Source organism: Phacochoerus africanus, chromosome 9, assembly GCF_016906955.1.
Source record: "Phacochoerus africanus isolate WHEZ1 chromosome 9, ROS_Pafr_v1, whole genome shotgun sequence".
NCBI classification, from domain to species: Eukaryota; Metazoa; Chordata; class Mammalia; order Artiodactyla; family Suidae; genus Phacochoerus; species Phacochoerus africanus.
The window spans coordinates 97,931,039-97,947,254 of NC_062552.1; positions in this window are offsets into that span (position 1 = coordinate 97,931,039).

The window sequence follows — 16,216 nt, forward strand, 5'->3', positions numbered from 1 at the left end:
GCATCCTGATAAACTGTCTTCTCCAGCTTGCCCCCAGCATCTACTTGTCATACTTTTCTTTCTGTCTACTTGGACAAATCACCTCAGATATCTCATCTTCAGTGTTAAGGGCTTTCTCACTAAATTGGTTCTTATTGGTTAATGGATTTCTAACCAATTTCTTGTATGCACCATACCTGACATAAAATTTATTTTTATATTAATTTCAAATCAGAGATTTTAATATACTAGCTCATTTTTTGAACTCTCTCACATGACTACATTACCCATGAATCTCGTAATACATACACACCATTTCAGTGAAGAGTCTGTTTTTCATCTTGGCATCTCATTGGCCTTCTATCTCAAACAACACAATGAATTTCTTTTATTTTCTTTCTCTCTCTCTCTCTCTTTTTTTTTTTTTTTCCTTTTTAGGGCTGTACCTGCAGCATATGTGATAGGGATGCAGTAGGCACGGTAGTTGTAGAAGTCCCAATAAAGGATCATAGATAGAGAGGGAAATCTAGGGGATGCTGGGAGATCACTGTAAGTTAAAAAGCCATCAGAACAAGGCAGGCTTGCTGGACTAGCGGAGGTGCCAGAATTTCCTCAGGTCGCTGGGTGGGGGAAGGATGAGGCCTGCATTCAGATTCAGACCTAGGGCAGGAGTTTAAGGACTGCCTTTCTGCTGATTTGAATACTCCCCTTACGGAGGAGGAGCTATTGCCCCTAGAAAGGAAGGGGTGGGCTTTTCCAACTCCCATTCCCTTTGGATGATAAAACTGCAGCCCACCAGATCCTGAGGGCAGAATCTCCTTGACTGCCTGCTTGCGTCTCTCCCAAGCATCCTATCTTATTAAATCTATTTCTTGCCTATCACTTTGTCTCTCGCTGAATTTCTTCTGCAAGGAGGCATGAAGAACTTGAACCTCAATCTGGGTTTAAGGCCATTAGTATGGGTTCAGGTTATACTATGACACACTCTTGGAAGTGCTGGGTGGGACATGTTCAGGTTATACTATGACATTCCCTCGCCATTAGTGCTGTCAGTTTCATATGGATGTTCCCAGGCTAGGGGTTGAATTGGAGTTGCAGCTGCCAGCCAATGCCACAGCAACAGCAGATATCAGCTGTGTCTGTGACCTACACCACAGCTCACAGCAACGCTGGATCCTTAATCCACTGAGCAAGGCCAGAGATCGAACCCACATTCTTATGGATACTAGTCAGATTCATTACGCTGAGCTACAAAGTGAACTCCCAACACAATGAATTTCTTTCATGATGAAGTACTGTGGACGGTTTTCAGAAACGATTGTAATGGGTGGGGCCCACGTTAGAAAAGGAAATCTACCGGGAGCTGGTCGAATGCCTGAGAAATTGTGTTCTATTCAACATTTTCAAACAAGTAGCCACCAATAAGCCTCATAAAGACAGGTTTTAAAAACTGGATAATTGCCAGTAATCTCCAGCCAGATGAGGACAGCCCACCTACCATCACCTGGAATTTTCCTTTTCGGTATTCCCAGGGCAGCCTCAGAATTATGCTCGCATTCGCTGTTTAATAGTGAATTAAGGAGTTCCCCTCGTGGCACAGTGATTCACGAATCCGACTAGGAACCATGAGGTTGCGGGTTCATTCCCTGACCTTGCTCAATGGGTTAAGGATCTGGTGTTGCCGTGAGCTGTGGTGTAGGTCACAGACGCAGCTCAGATCAGGCGTTGCTGTGGCTGTGGTGTAGGCTGGTGGCTACAGCTCCAATTAGACCCCTAGCCTGGGAACCTCTGTATACCCCAGGTGCAGTCCTAGAAAAGACAAAAAAAAGACCAAAAAAAAAAAAAAGAAAAGTGAATTAACTAAGATGGCAGGATGGATCCACCCACTTCTCTTACTAGAGTGAGTTTGGAAGAGTGGCTTCTTCTGCTGCGGGAGGAAGTTCTAAAGATGGATGGTGCCGGTGGCGAGGGAATGTCATAGTATAACCTAAACATGTCCCACCCAGCACTTCCAAGAGTGTGTCTTGGATTTGCAAACTCTTTACACTGTCATCTGGAGCAAAAGGAACTTGTACATTTAGTAAGGTGTGGCATGTCACTGGGATGGCAATAGGGTTATTCAAAAAACTACCAATGCTTTCTTAGAAATTAAATGTAGTTGCTCTAAGACAGTAGATGGTTAGGGATTTAAAAATGTAATATGGTTTCCATAACATGATGGCATTTTATGGCTTTTCATGAAATTTTGTACCAATATTCAGTTAGGCAGTTCTGTCTTAACAGAAAAGTGTAACAAGACAATAACCATGTGCTCCGCATACAGATGAAAAAAGTGACCTGAACCAGCCTCAGGGGATGGAAGGGCTCTGTTCAAGGGCATTTATCTGTTATATTGTTTGCAAATTAAAGCACTTGGGCAGAGACACTGTAAAATCTGTGTTAGTTGGTTTTTATCTACACTTTAGAGGCCGTTAATATTTGAAGTGCTCTAATCAGAAATTATACACCAAAGAAATGGTTAGTTAGCCTTTGAAAGTTCTAAATAAAGTCAATACTCCAGAGATGGCTGACCCCTCAGCCTCCCTTATCTGTGATCTGCACTAGAGGCTTTGATTAACAGTGTGGCTGTTAGATAGAATTCTCTCACCGATGAAATGAGTGGTCTTCAAATGTGTGGACTTGCAAGATACATTGTTTTGCTGCTCCTACCTTCATACAGAGTGTAAGAATCTAGCAGGGCCAGCATGTCTCTCTAGGATTTGATTACAAACTTGCCTTGGGCTCAGATGCTGATTAGAGAATTTTTGTGACCCTTCTTCGACTTGGCAGCTGAATCTGCCACTAGGCTATTACCACATTCACTTTGAGTAGACTTTTCGTGAAAGATGCTTTCCCACTCTCCAAAAGGGCAGAAAGCTGGGACTTCATCGAGTTTATGGAATAGAATGTATGACTTTTGTGTGTGTGTGTTTATGTGTTAAAGCAACTTCTCAGGCAAATTAATTGCAAGTGTATCTCAAAGTAATTTTTCAAACTCCCTGACAGGGAAGAACTCATGAGCACACCAACGCAAATACTTCTTACTTGATGCATATTTTGTTGGGGAAAATCTGTTTAGTTTATTATTATTATTATTTAAAAGAGTGTTTAGGAAGTTCCCTTGTAGTGCACTGGGTTAAGGATCCTTCATTGCTGCAGCTGTGGTGCAGACCAGTACCTGTGGTGCGGGTTCGATCCCTGGTCTGGGAACTTCCACATGCCATGGGTGCAGCCAATAAATAAATAAAGGAATGTTTAGATAAAGATCATTAGACACTCTGGGAGACAGTTATAGGTTGCTAAATAGCTCGTGAGGTGGAGAGTGGATATGTTAGTCTAGGTCTTGGTAGAAAGCACACAGCTCACTGAAGATGGGTAACATGAAGACAGGTGGAGGGAGACTGCTCGTTATGGTGTGTGGGTTTGGGGATACTAACAAGGGCTGCACACCTCAGGGTTGCAAACAGTGGGAGCCATTACCAGGCTTACCTGAGGGTCAGGCGAAGGGAGCCAGCACCAGACCGGAAGAAGAGAGCTACCTAGAAGGCACCATCTCCCAGGAGCAGAGGTCTTTGGGGGAGGGATATAACCAACCCATGGCATCTCTGCAGGGGACGAGCCAATGTGTGTATACCCAGCCTCACTCTCCTCCTGCCCTTTGCCCTCCAGTCTCCTGCTGGTGCTTCTCCCAAGCTGGAAGGCCAGAGAGCCCAGGAATGCGTTCCCTACAGGCTTGCTTCCAGGGCTCAGAAACCTGGTGACATGTGTGCAGTGGAGCTGAAGTGGCAAACGGAAGACCCAGCACAGGAAATTTTCTGGAAAGAACTCTTGAGCGCATTGAAGTCTATCAGAAAATAGCTTATGCATTTTATCAGAAATGGTAGTTACATCTCCAAAGGAGCAGCTAATTGGCCTGTAGTAGAAATTGGTCTGGGCTGACTTTTACTATTAATCACCACTTGATAGGAAGCTGACTACTTCAGCTACCTGTAAGCAGCGGGGGCTCTTAGGGAGCGATTATCATCTTGATCAGTCTTGATATCAATCTTGACACCTGTGGATTAGGCAAGCTGGCTGCATCTCTATGCCCCACATCCTGTTCTTTCCCTCGTTGTATTCGTTGCCACTCAAATTATATATTTATTAGTTTGTTGATGTGTTTATTGTCACTCTGTCATCCTGCTCAAGGGCCGTAGTCCATGAAGGCCAAGAAATGTATCTCCCTACACCATCTGTCATGGAGCCAGGCATATGGTAGCTACTCAATTAGTACTTACTGAATGAAAGAATGAGTGAGTACTGTGGTTATCTGCTGGTGAGGCAGCATTTGAGAAGGGAGAAATGTGTGTTCTGGAAGAAGGAAGAATTAGTTTTGACTCTTGGTCTACTTGGGAGTTAAGAGGCCTTGGCAAATTGCTTAATCTCTCCAAGCTGCAATTTCCTCTCTATAATCTGGTGATTGTAAATGTACTCACCTGTTGTTAAGTGCTTAGCAGGACTGGGGACATGAAGGAAAGCGAGTGGGAACAGTTGGGAAATAGAATGACACCTGCTGCTGGTCCCATCTTTCTATTGTTAAGTTTTATAAAAGAATGTTCACAGCAAGGGTGGACTCCTTCCAAATGAGTAGTGTTTGTTAAAATTGTTTTTTCTTAAAGGAAGGAAAAACTAAAGGCTTAGCATATAATAATATAAAGGCTTTATCTTGTTGAGGGTTATGGATTTTTTTTTTTTTTAAATCATCACTGGTCACTGGGGTTTAGTACAATCTGGTGGAAATACTTTCAGCTGAGTCCGAAGCCCTTTGCATCTGTGAAACACAGGGTGTCCTATGAAATTGGCCTGGGGTAAATGCAATAGAAATGTTCCTCAAAATATGTAGGCACACTCTTAATAATTACCATATATTTTAAATGCATTAGGAACATTCATCCTGTGATGAATTCTCTTCTAATGCTAGGAATGACTCCAACATTATTTTTTAAAATCCATTTTCCTTTAAGTAATGCTAATGTGGGAAAAAAACCATATGCTGGATGATGTCCTCTGGGCTGGCTTTCCAAGTGCTTGTCAATAAAGCCCCCCCTCCATCCCCTTTTTCAAAGTGGCTTTTTTTTTTTTTTTGGTCTTTTTGCCATTTCTTGGGCCGCTCCCGCAGCATGTGGAGGTTCCCAGGCGAGGGGTCGAAACAGAGCTGTAGCCACCAGCCTACGCCAGAGCCACAGCAACACAGGATCCGAGCCGCATCCAAGGCCTACACCACAGCTCAGGGCAACACCAGATCGTTAACCCACTGAGCAAGGGCAGGGATCGAACCTGCAACCTCACGGTTCCTAGTCAGATTCGTTAACTACTGTGCCACGACGGGAACTTGTAAAGTGGCTTTTAAAAAACTTAAAAACCTCTCAAATTGGCTATAGGAAAAAATAAGAAATACAGATAAGCAAAAACAATTGAAAAATGTAAAACCCACCCAGAATCCAACTGCTTAAGAGCTAATTTGTACTTACCCCTTCCTTTATAGACTTTACCAGGAAAATTCTTTTTTGTTTGTTTGTTTGTTTTTAGGGCCACACCCATGGCATATGGAGGTTCCCAGACTAGGGGTTGAATCAGATCTGTAGCTCCTGGCCTACACCACAGCTCACAGCAATGCCAGATCCTTAACCCCCTGAGTGAGGCCAGAGATCAAATCTGTGTCCTCATGGATGCTAGTCACATTTGTTTCTGCTGAGCCACAATGGGAACTCCACCAGGAAACTTCTTCATTGGGAGAAATTTTCTCCTCCCTCAAGTGAGAGCAGGGTTGTAGTAGTTCAGTGAGTATTTTTATAAATGAAATCCCTTTTGCAAATCTCCCCCCCTTTTCCACAAGAAAACATTCCCAAGAACCTATCATTGCCTCTCCAACATTGAAAACATTCCCAAGAACCTATCATTGCCTCTCCAACATTGATTTTTACCTCCTTCACAATAAGGAACCACTAAGTTGTTTGGATGGGGTTGACTCAACCCTTCAGTTGTAGGGATGGGCTCTGTGTGGTATAAACCAATCCAGGTGATCCCACTTCCTCTAGTTGATGTGACTGGTTCAAGCAACTGGAGGCCTAGAACAATCAACCTGTGCTATGCCCTTAGCCACTAAGGTTGACTCACAAGTCATCCAATCAGCTTGCAGCTGGAGACTTTGGCTGGGAGTTCTGCAATATCAAGTTTTCTCTCTTGGACGTGGAATGTGGATATGAAATCTAGGAATTATAAAGCCATTTACCCCTTACTAAGGAGGCCAACCCCCAATCCAGTCTTTAACTCTTTAATATACTGATCGCCATACAGTTGTGTCCATTCTGCTAGTCAGTTTATCAACTGAGATTTTTAAAATTTCAGTAGCTATGTTGCTGCCCCAGATCTGTAATTAGTTCATCTCCTGGTCTTGTTTTACAACCATCTGTTCCTGTTTCAAGGATGCAATTCCCTCTCTCATATCTCAGAGGACATTGATTAAACTTATTTAAAATTCATTTCTTCTTCTTCTTTCTTTTTTTTTTTCTTTTTACAGCTCCACCTATGGTATCTGGAAGTTCCCTGGCTAGAGGCTGAATCAGCCTATCCTACAGCCACAGAAACACTGGATTCCAGTAGTTCCTGGGACCTACGCCGCAGTAGTTCACAGCAACACCCTATCCTTAACCCACTGAGCAAGGCCAGGTATCAAACCTACATTCTCATGGACACCATGTTAGGTTCTTAACCCACTGAGCTACAACAGAACTCCTAGAATTAATTTCTGATTGTTCTATTAACTCTTCTTTCTTCAGGTATTTGTTTCCTGTAGTGGAGTTTTTTTACCTTTGAGGTGCTGGCATTCTCCAAATGTTGGTGGCTCTTTATTCTAAGTCCATTGCTGTTGATTCCCCCTGCTAAATTGGCTACTGCCACATTCCCCCTGGGAAAAGGAGAGAAGCTGCTTGGGGGCTTGTACACTGCTCTTTTCCAGGGAGAAATGAGAGATGGGCAGAAGGTACTATTCAGTGAGGTACCTTGATGGCTGTCCTTCTGGGCTGGAATATTCCTCAGTCCTCTTGGTATCCCTGAGTACTCTTATTCCCCAGTCACTTCACAATGGGTTCCTTGCTTCTACCTCTTCTGGGTGTGGACCCACGCTTACATCACTTATTTTTTAGGAGTTGTAATTTGATATGAGCTACTGCACAAGCCCTGGGATGCCATTTCTCTGTTCTGCTTGAGCTACCAGCTTTTGGTCTCAGGTTCCTTGCAGTCTCAGGTTCACAAGCCATTCTCATCTTGGTTTTGTATGTGGCTATTTATTATTTATTTATTTAGTCTTTTTAGGGCTGCACTCTTGGCATATGGAGGCTCCCAGGCCAAGGGTTGAATCAGAGCCGTAGCCGCTGGCCTACACCACAGCCACGGCAATGGAGGATCCAAATAATTTGTGACCTACACAGCAGCTCATGGCAACACCAGATCCTTAACCCAGTGAGTAAGGCCAGGGATTGAATCTGTGTCCTTATGGATGCTAGTCAGGTTTGTTTCCCCTGAGCCAGGATGGAAACTCGGTGACCATTGATTGATCTAAAAATATTCTTATGTATTTTAGTATGCACACCCAGTCCAGCTATCATGAAACTAGAAGTATGATTATTCTTCATGTGCTTGTTTATGTTCTTTTTAAGAGATTTCATATTTAATTTGGGCAAGGACTTTGTCTTACTCATATTTGATTTTTCCTCTTCACCAGCTAATATGGATAGCATGGACAGCGGTGCCTGTTTGAGGCACAGTACATAGTTATCAGAGTCGGTGGAACTGATTTGAGCTAGTTTTGTGGTCTATATGTTCCTAAATTCATGGCTTCCCCCAATCAATTCAGGGCATAACTACATTAAGAGTGGGGACTTTAAGGACAGACTTCTTTCATTTCTTAGTCCAGGCTCTGCTCCAAACCATTTGTATGAATAATAGTAGTTATTTGGTTCTTGGCCTCGGTTTTCATCTCTGTAATCTGTAAATAAGCAATATTATTTTTTTTCAAATCTAATTTATAGTGAATCTGATCAGTAAATCCTCATGTCAATGGACATGAGCAGCCTATTTTTCTCTCCTCTTCCCACTGAATATATGTTCATTTTAACAAGAACTTTTAGAAACAACATACTCCAATTCATATGCCAAAGAAATGCCCCAGTGGTTGAAAGCCCAGGCTAATCCCATCCCACCTCCTTGTTCTTTGATGGGTTTAGGTCCCAGAAGTTATTGACTGTCCACATAATAGCCATTCCTCCTTGCTAATAGAGATCTAATTTTGTAGTTATTGGTTATGTGGGTGCTTTAGGGGGTTGAATCTTGATCATTCAATGTTCCCTGAGATGATTGGTTTACAGATGGGTGTGTCATACAATTCTAGCCAATGAAATGTGGAAAAAAAAGACTTTTTTCCCCCCGAGCCTGCACCAGTGGCATATGGAAGTTTCCAGGCCAGAGATTGAATCCCTGCAGCTGCAACCTCATTTATTGATCTGGGCTGGGGATTGAACCCTCACCTCCACGATGACCTGAGCCACTGCAGTAGACTTCTTAACCCACTGCACCACAGTGGGAACTCCTTTTTTTGCAAGGCTTCTGGAAAAGAACACTTTTCTCTTAAAAAGCAAATTGGGTGGAACATTCTGTCTTCCAGCCTTAGGATGTTGACATGTAAACAAGTGATCTTGATGTTGCTGCAGTCATCTTTCTATTGTAGTGTGTCAAGCCTCAGATGAGAGGCAACATTCTGAGGAGAAAAGAACATAGTTCTTTTTTTTTTTTAATTAAAATATAGTTGATTTACAATGTTGTGCCCATATCTGCTGTACAGCAAAGAGACTCCTATAATACATACATATATATTCTTTGGTTAAATATGATTTCCCATCATGGTCTCTCCCAGAGATTGGATACCGTTCCCTGTGCTGTACAGTAGGCCCTTATTGTCTATCCATTCTGAATGTAATTGTTGGCATCTATGAACCCCAAACTCTCGGTAAGAACCTTGTTCTTGATGCCATTGCTGAGCAACTGAAAACCCACCTGCTCCAGGCCAGTTGGCTGTGTACTAGATTAAATCTCTTTATTGTTTAAGCCATTGAGAGTTGAGTATTCTATTACTTACGTCGATGATTCAGCCATGGGACAAAAACAACCTGTTTTCTTCTCGTAGATATTGTTCTTTTTGTTCAGAGAAAAGGAGGCTGTGGAAAAACATGAATAGCTCCACTCATTTTCAGACAAAAAATTACCAATTCTCTTTTGGCCATTCTCTCTTTTCATATAGTTCATACATCTGAGTGACATCAAATCTCATTAAGCTTAAAGAAAAAGAAAAACCTTTGTTACCTGTTGGATATGAAGCCTTGGGTGCCTCGAAGAGAACTTTGCGTATCTCTTGGGACATTTTACTTCTTTGATACAATTTTAAAAAGTCTGAAAGCTCACATGCAGTAGTTTTCTTTTGACATAGGTTCCTCAGAGAGAAGTAAAATGCTTGGGAAATATAAGATTCAGAGAGAGAAAAGTTGTCTTCTTAGGGACAGAAAGGAAAATTCTTGAAATTATAACTTCTGGCAAAGTCAATGTAGTTGGAGACAGAAAGAATAGATGTTGTTTCTGGACCACATTGTGACAAAGGAAATAAATCAAATATATAAACTTATTTGTCTTTTGAAAGTAAAAGATTGTCTGATATTTATTTAAAGGCAGATCAATCCCTCTCCCGGACTAAATGAGGAAGAGATTAATTGAAATCTTAATGAAACATAAAATTGGGCATCGGTGACATTGCCTGCAACCGTTGCAGGCTGACAAATGATGCAGCCAGTCTGTTTACCTTATTGGAATAAGCCCCGGGGAGGCCATATGTCTGATTCCTAATCTGAGAATCAAATCTTTACTCCTTAGTTTCTGTTGACAGGCTAATTTCCTTTCTCATTAGATAAATCAGGTACCTCTCCAGCTTCTTTTGTTTAGACTTGTAGAAGATTTAATGACATTTGTATAGGTATGGCAAGGTGAAGTCTAACACTATGTTGAGGAGAAATGGGATGCAGGGAGACCTCTTAATCGGCCAAGTCTTCCTGCATCCCCGTGTTCTCTTTAGAATGGCAGAAGGGGAATGATGCCTTTTGAAGAAAGCACGTGTTATCACCATCCTCTTCCCTCTACCTGCCAGCCATCTTTACAGTGACCTGGTTGAGCTCCTTGAGGACAGGCCCTTCCTTCATGAATCTCCTTATCTCCCTCTTCCCGGCGTGGTGCTCTAGACGTAGTAGGTATTTGATAAATCCTAGTTGGCTGACTATTGAGGTCAGCCTGTTCTCCAACCCATGTTTTGAATGGTTGGGTTTATTACTAGCGAGGGTCTAGATAAAGACTGCCAGGGATTAACGGATTGTACTGCTAGTGTCTGACATCCTGGGGGTGGGAAGGAAGGTGGGTCTCCCACTTGGATGATAGCAGTTCCTGAGTAAGAGGTCTTGCATCGGAGAGTCATAGCATCAGGTAGTGAGTCTAAAGGATTCTGAGTGGGAGGAAGAGCTGGAGTGAGGAGTAGGAGGCCAGGTGCCAGAGGAGCAAATTAGCAAGTGGAGTTCACACGTTTCTCTTGGGACCCCTTATCACCATTACCATGGAGGTCTGACTTCTGAACACAGCAAGGGTGTCATTGCCAATCCAAGTATCGAGATACAAAATGTTAACAAAGCTTCCTATTGTCCTAACAAAAAATTAGCTAAGAAACAAAAATAGAAATTCTATTGTCTTCATGCACCATACTTTTTTATACATTCCACTACATCCCACTTTGGAGACTTCTTGTCCGCATGAGTAAATAAGAGAAACACAGTCCCTGCCCTCTTAGGGGTTATAATCCATGGGGGAATATTAATCACCAAACAAGCCATTATAATAATATAACACCCATATTCAAATATATACCTCCATACTTAAAAGAAGTGGATATTAACTGATAGTAACATTTTGTGCAGTTAAACAGATGAGAATATTTCTCAGCTGCTGTAGCAGACACTGTGGCTTCTGCTGCCCAACATCTATTTCTACCTTTTCTGGGAAGAACATCCTGAAAGTTTTCTTAGGATAATATCTCCCCTTCCCCCTGGACTTTGAGTCCACCATTCCCCTTCCCAGATCTAGGAGTGAGGAAAGGATCCAGATTTCAGCAATGATATTTAATCCCTGACCAGAGAGATTGTTTCACAAGTAGTCATGTGACTCAAGTTAGTCCAACCAGAGATAATCCTGGGTTTTTGCTTTTGTTTTTTTTTCTTAAGAATAACTTGGAAAGAGGAGTTGTCTTTTTACAGACTTGGAGTCAAGATGAAAGCTTGGAACTTTAGGGAGATATCTTTTCCTCAAGAGGAGAGCCCATGAAAAGAGAACCAAGATAAAGAAATATAACATGCAAGAGGCCAAGGGAGCGAGATTGAGTTTTGATGCTATTTGAGCCCTAATTCTCTTGGAGACCAGATCTACCTCTATACCTTCCATGTACTTGGAGCAATAGATTCTTTCTTTCTTCCTTTCTTTCTTTTCTTTCTTTTCTCTCTCTCTCTCTTTCTTTCTCTCTTCTTTTTTTTACACAAGCACTGCAAGTAATTTTTTAATATACATTAACTTTTTTGGGTGACACCTTTTGAGATATAATTCACACACCATACAACTCCCCCATTTAAAGCGTACAATTAAATGCTTTTTATTACATTCACAGAGTTACACATTCACCAGCATTAACATAAATCCCGAACATTTCCATTACCACAGAAAGAAACACCATACCTTTTGGCTCATGACCCCATTTCCCTATACTCCTCAGCCCTAGGCAAATGCTTAGTCTATCTCCTGTCTCTATACATTTGCCTATTCTGGACATTTCATGTAAGTGGAATCATACATACATGTGTGGTCTTTTGTGTCTGGCTTGTTTCCCTTAGTGTAGTGTTTTCAAGTTCATCAGTGTTGTAGCATGCATGTGTCAGTATGTCAGTGCTTTTTTACGGCTGAATAATATTCTTGTATATAGACATACCATATTTATTCATTCATCAGTTGATGTAGACTTTCTACTTTGGGCTGTTTTGAGTAAAGTTTCTATGAACCTTTGTATACAAGACTATATGAAGAATTTGTACAACTCAATAATGAAAAGAACGATAACCTGATTTTTAAAGATGAGCAGTGTCTGGATGGATATTTCTCCAAAGATATACAAATAACCAGTAAACACATGAAAAGATGCTCCATATCATTAACCATAAGGAGAATACTACTCAAAATAATAATGAAATACTACTTCACTCCCACTAAGGTGACAGAATCCAAATGTCAGATAAGAAGTCTTGGTGAGATGTGCAGAATTCAGAACCCTCACATTCTGGTGGTGGCAATGTGAGATAGGAGTAGTCTGGCTGTTCCTCAGGTTAAGCATAAAGTTACCCAACTGCCGCAGCAATTTCACTCCTCAGTGTATATCTTGGAGAATGAAAACATGTCCACACAAACACTTGGACCAATAGATTCTTGATTGTTTCGCTTAAGCCATTTCGAGTTGGGCTTTCTCGAACCGAACGACCAAAATTTGGTGCCTAATTTGCAGCTACTTTCCATGACTGCTAAGCTAACCTTGGTCTTGTCTGATGTTTGCACGTAGCGTGACAACCTGAATTTTTCTTGGATTTATACTTTACCTAATATGTGTCTTTTGTATCCAAGGAGTTTTTTTGTTTGTTTGTTTAATGTTTTTTTGTTGTTTTTTGTGGCTGCACTGGGGTAAGTTCCTGGGCCAGGGAGAGAACCCACACTGGATTCTTAACCCACTGCTCCACAGGAGAACTCCCCTGAGCTTTTAACAATGATAGCGGATTCTGGATATCATTATCCTTCCCCGCACCTCCCATTGTGATTTCGGCTATCCTAGCACAGCTTTTCCTCAGGCTGCCCATTGAAAATGCAGATACTGTGAAGGTCTGACAATCTGCAGGTTTAAAATGCTCCCAGGTGGTTCTGTTATGCACTAGCATCTGAAAATCAGAGTCCTAGTGCTAGACTCTCATCTCTAATTGCTTTCTGCTCTCCCCCTGAAACCATTAGGTCACTCTCTGTCCCTGATCAGTTTCTTTTCCCTTCTCTGGGTACAAAGTGAATGAGAAACAAAAGAGCTACCTGGACTTTTCCATTGGTTCGTGTGATCTTTCCTGTCCATTCCCTCAGCTGGAAAAATCTCCCAGATGAACCCTCTCAAACCCAGCTCTTTGCCCCTTGGAAATCTGAACTGAGGTTTTCTAACAAAGTGCACTGACGTGTGGTCTCCTGTATGTTTTTGCAGCTGTCGTTTTTTGCAAGGGGCACAGAATCCCTAAAACTCAGCCCGTATCAGAAATTGGAAAACATGTCTGTAAATAGAACATAACAAGATATTGAAATGTTTTCCTTTCTCTTCCCCCTTGGATGAGAAGAGAAATCTGAGACTGCCTGCCCGCCTCCTCTTCTGTGGACCAAGCCTGCTTATCTTGTAGGTGTGTATGGCGGCACGATGTCAGGGTCTCTAAACAAAAATATCCAGTGATTTCCTCAAACTTGATGGGACTGTTGATTGTGATACTTGAGGCTGCAGGAAAAGTTATGGGACAGGCACAGAAGCCAACTTTGAACTGTGAGCCGTTCCCATGACCTGTGCCCCCAAAATAGTAGCTCCCTGCCACGATCATCTGCAGCCCTGATCTGACCCTGCCCCAAACATTTGGCATGTGGAAGCTGGCCCAGCTGTCACAGAGCAAGCAGACACATTTCCCAGTGTTTACAGACTTCTCCTGGTCTTGTGCATAGCCTCACAGTAATCGCTGTTTAATACAATTCAAGAATGTGCCAATAATAACTCCTTCATCACAGGCTGGGCTGGATTTGTAGAGCCCCAGATGCTGAGTGCTGCTCCTCCAGGAAAGATGAGGCGCAGGGTGCCAGTGGGGGCCCTGGGAGCACTGGTCACACCCCGGGCCCCCAGGCCCATCTCACTCTGAGCCTCAGGCCTGGTCCATTTCACAGGGAGCTGCGGCTGTGGGCAGAGGGGGCGAGGAAGGTAACCTCACCCTTCACATCGGCTTTTCTTAGGCTTCCTTTGCCTTGACCGTCTTGCTCCCTGTCTCTCCTCCCCTTCCTCAGCCCCATGGAAAGAGTTCCTTAGTGCTTTGTGTAGAAAGCTTTGAGTCACCTCTCCTAACTCCGTTCTCTCTCTCTGCCCTTCCTTTCCTAAACCTCCTCCACAGTACAAGTGAGTGCCTCAGACCTGGTCTGCATTGAGAAGTTTTTTGTTTGTTTGTTTGTTTGTTTAGGACCACGCCCGCGACATGTGGAGGGTCCCAGGCTAGGGGTCGAATTGGAGCTACAGCTGCCAGCCTACACCACAGCAATGCCAGATCTGAGCTGCGTCTGAGATCTACACCACAGCTCATGGCAACGCCGGATCCTTAACCCACTGAGCAAGGCCAGGGATCGAACCCACAACCTCCTAGTTCCTAGTTGGATTCGTTTCCACTGTACCATGACAGGAACTCCTGCACTGAGATGTTAGAAAAGGTTTTTTTAACTTAAGGAGGAAAATGATCCCTTCCATTTGAATCAAGAAACTGAGAACAGCAATGTGGTTTATTTAGGGACCCTTCCTCTGGAAGATCCGGGCAGAAATCAGATGAGTTTATGCTGAAAGGTACAACCCTAATGTATTCCCGGGGGAAATTCAGGGACACCCCCCATCACTGTATACAGAATCGGTTGTATCCATCAAAAGGGCCAAGGTGGAGATGCAGGGATAGGAAACTGGGGAGTACAGGGGGCAGATCGAGGCCGAGGAATGCTGCAGTTAGGTGGGTGACCCTCTTCTCTCTTGGGAAGGACCTCTACAAGGGAGGGTGGCTTGGACCTTCCAGGGCATGAATGTGTATGTCCTTCAACAGGTACTGAGTGTCCTGTCTGGGCCAGACTCGGTCCTGGATGTGGAGGATGCAAGGGTGAGTAAAGAGATGGGGCTCCTGCCTTCACAGAACTCCTGTTGGGGGGAGGGGTAATGCCAGCATCCATCTCTCCATCAGTGTGCATCTGGAGAGTTCTGTTGGGCTACAAGAGGCAATTGCAGAGAGGATTTGACCTGGTCTCCGAGGTCAGGACAAGCTTTCCGTAGAAAGGGATGACTGGGTTGAGCTGATGACGTGTGAGAATTAGGACGTTAAAGAGGGAAGCACAGGGCTGGAGCCGGAGTCCTGTGCGGGCCTGGCGGGCAGAAGACGCTGGAGTAGGACAGTGGATTGGAGCAGGAGGAGCAAAGCAGAGGGGCGCTGAGGCTGGAGGGGTTCTGGGCAGCCACAGAGAGGAGCTCACTGGTAGACCAAGCTGAGGATTCTTGTCTTTATCATACAAGCAATGGGAAGCCATTGGCCCATTTTCATTGAGGGTGGTGGGCACGGTAGAGGTGGGAGGGTATGTTCAGATTGTGTTGGAAAAGATTATTTTGGCTACAATGGGATGGGGTGGGGGAGGGGGTAGACAAGGCAGAGAGCACAGGCAAGAGATGCTGGCAGCTTGGGCTCAGCTGGTGGCAAGTGATGGAGAGAGCGTTCTGAGGAAGAACCCACAGGGCTTGGTGTGTGTGCCTCCCTTATCACCTGCAGGCTTCCTCAAGTGTAACACCGACAGGAGCCTGAAGTTCATGTCCATTGGTTCCTGAGAGAGCAGGTCACAGCTGAAGGACATTTACCCAAACAAACAGTTCCGGTGCTGGATCCCAAGGAGTGTTTTCCAGTCCTCCTCCATCTTCGGCATGAGCAGGCACAGAAAATGAAGTGCTAGGGAAGGAAGCAGGCTCCCAGAGTATTTTTAGCAAGCGCTAGGAAATAGCCAACATTCTAATCTGAATCTTTCTCATTAAAACCCAGAGCCTCACCCCACACAGTTTTGTTTCTAATGTCTGCAAACTTCTTTCTTCCAAATAATTGACAATAGCCCCCTCCCACCCCCCAATGGAAATTCTTCCAGCATTTCTGCAAAAATTTAAGAAACATTAGGTTCAACAGCTTCGTCTTGTTTGCCAAGGCAGCCAGAATCCCAGCCGGCAAAATTTCAAGTGTGATGGAGCAAA